The sequence below is a fragment of the Octopus sinensis genome, linkage group LG8, assembly GCF_006345805.1.
Source record: "Octopus sinensis linkage group LG8, ASM634580v1, whole genome shotgun sequence".
Lineage (NCBI taxonomy): Eukaryota > Metazoa > Mollusca > Cephalopoda > Octopoda > Octopodidae > Octopus > Octopus sinensis.
Window position 1 is genome coordinate 35,093,629 of NC_043004.1, and position 2,812 is coordinate 35,096,440.

Sequence of the window (2,812 nt, forward strand, 5' to 3'; positions counted from 1 at the left end):
GTTGTATTTTTAATTCTATAGAGGCAATGCAGGAGAAGATCAGAATAGAGTTTATTCTGATATAATTACTTTCTAATTAAGCTTAATTGTAGTAAGTGTATGTACTTATGTAATTACATGTTGAGTTTAATTATTAACTAAAAACAATAAAAACTTGTGTAGGGTGACTGTTGACATAAAACGTTTATCAACAATTGTAGTCTAGTTATTGTTATTAAAAGCAACGTAACACTTTATGTTATGTACAATATCCAATATTTAACTCTTTCAAAAATTAATAAAATGACCTTTTACCATGTGGCTAGATGGAATATTTACTATTTGTATTGTGGTGCTCAGGATTTTAAGCTTTAACAGCAGCAGTTGGCAAATTTGAACACAACATAACCAAAATATATGTGTATTGGGTTGGCAACTAAGTTCCCGCCGTTTTTTTAAATTTAAATTTTTTAAAAGGTTTAATAAAAAATAACAACAATTTATCAATAAAGTATTCACCCTTATTGTTTACAACTTCTTCCCAATGTTCAACAAGATTTTCAATGCCTCGTTGGTAGAAATCACCTGATTTCGACTCAAAAAAATCAATCCAATCAAGCTCTCAATTCTGCATCAGTATTCAATGAAACTCCACACATAGCATTTGAAAGAGATCGAAAGAGGTGAAAATTGTGGGATGACATCAGCAGCTGGGGAGCTGACCAGAAGAGGTAGGGGAAGGAGTGACATGCATGCTGGCTTAAGTCCGTCCTAGGGAAAGAGGACAAGATTAGAAAGGCCACCAGTTCTTACATAGATGACATTTTGGTGGACGAAACTGTAGTGCCAGCCAATGTGGTAGTGAGACATCTGAAGAAGTTCGGGCTGATTGCGAAGCCACCGGAGTCGATGGATAAGGGAGCTGCACTGGGGCTGAAGCTGCGAAGAGATAGATTGGGTGAGTTGGTGTTCCGGAGAGAAAATGAAATCCCAGAGCTGAGTTCCAGTGTCAGCAGGAGAGAGCTGTTCTCGGTGTGTGGGAAGTTGGTTGGTCCCTACCTGATCACTGGATGGCTACACACTGCGTGCAGTTACACCAAGAGACAAGCGGAGGGGGAGAGTTGAGGTGACAAGGTGGGAGAAGGGATGGAAGGTGCTAAGGTGGAGGATGCGGCCTGGCTTCGGAAAGCAGATGACTTTAACCACATCAATGTTGCTGAATTAGACGCGGTGCTGAAGGGGGTGAACTTGGCCCTGAAATGGGGGCTGCGCTGAAATTTTGATGGATTCATCCACTGTGCTTGGTTGGGTAGGATCGGTGATCACCAGTGAAAGGAGACTTTGGACGAAAGGTGCCGCGGAGATGTGGGTGAAGCGCCATCTAGGAGTTCTAGGAGAATTGATTGCCAAGTTCAGACTGAAGCTGAACGTGGTTTTCGTGCCTTCGGAGAGAAACAGGGCAGAAGTACTGACCAGGGTGAAAAGGGCATGGTTGGAGGAGCTGGAGGAGGCACAGAAAGGAATAGCTGCAGAGTGTTGGATGGATGACTCCGAACTGAAGAGACTGCATGCTATGCATCATTTGGGTGTGGACAGGACCCTGTATCTTGCAAAGAAGATTGATGCTGACGTTACTAGGAGAAGCATCCGAAAAGTTGTTGGGAGCTGTGACAGGTGTTAGTCCATTGACCCTTTTCCATGTGGGCATGAGCAAGGAAATCTTTCGGTGGAGCACAACTGGAAAAGGCTCGCTGTGGATGTGACACACTACTGTCAGGGCATGTATCTTTCTATGGTCGACTGTGGGCCGGGCCAGTTGGCCATTTGGAGGGAGTTGAGGACGGGCATTGCTGACGAGATTGCACAGATTTTGAACGGGATACTTTTAGAGAGGGGTCCCATGGAAGAACTGCTAATGGACAATGGGGTGGCATTTCATTTGGAAGCATTGAGGGATATGCTTGACCGGTGGAAAGTGCGTTGCTTGTTCAGAGCAGTATATAGGCCGAGCTGTAATGGAATCTTGGAGAGGTACCATCAGACAGTCAAGGCCATAGTGGAAAGAGGACACATTTCGCTGCTGGAAGCAGTTTTCTGGTACAACATATCTCCCTGATCCAGACAAGCTGAAGATTCTGTGCCGCACAGAGCGGTAATTAAATATGAATGGAGGCATCTGAGTAAAGCGCCAGAGTGCCACGAGGAAGAGAAGGGACCCGCTTGTGTGAAAATAGGGGAGGAAGTCTGGGTTAAGCCAGCGAAGGCGTACTGTACGTCTCAATGGAGCAGAGGAACGGTGACAGCGGTCAATTCCAGAAACAACGTCTCCGTGGATAGAATGTCACGACATGTCTTGGACCTTTGCAGGATTGTCGTTTCGTCGGATGACGATTGTGGAGAAGAGGAGAATGAGGTGCCTAGCCTGAGAAGATCTCGATGCTCAAGGTGCCCTCCCGGTTGGATGGTGGACTTTGATGTGGAGTAGAGAGAATGTGATCTTTAAGATCAGGGTGGCATATGGGATGACGTCAACAGCTGGGGAGCTAACCGGAACTTGGGGCTGACTGGGAGAGGAAGGGGCAGGAGTGACGCGCGTGCAGGCAGGGGAGTACTGAGTCTTTTCGATCAGGGTAGCTGACAGAGCAGGACGTGTGAGTGCTTTGTCAAGGTAAGGGTAAAGCAGCTGCTATTTTTAGCCATGTGGAAGAATGCATTACCACTGAAGAGGTCTTTGTCGATGAAGAGAAGGTAGGTGTCTTTATTTCAAATCTCCCGCATACACCACAGAAATCCATTGGTACCAAATCAGGAGAGCATGGCAGGTGTGGCAGCA

General features: G+C 45.7%; 1 long non-coding RNA gene across 1 annotated transcript in view; it reads left to right on the top strand.

Annotated features, from left to right (window-relative positions):
• Nucleotides 1-1,130: 1,130 nt before the first annotated feature.
• The window catches only part of LOC118764531, a 22,859-nt gene continuing 21,177 nt past the window's right edge, over nt 1,131-2,812 (top strand). The window contains exon 1 of the long non-coding RNA XR_005000341.1: nt 1,131-1,209. This is a non-coding gene — a long non-coding RNA (uncharacterized LOC118764531). The remainder of the gene's footprint in view (nt 1,210-2,812) is intronic.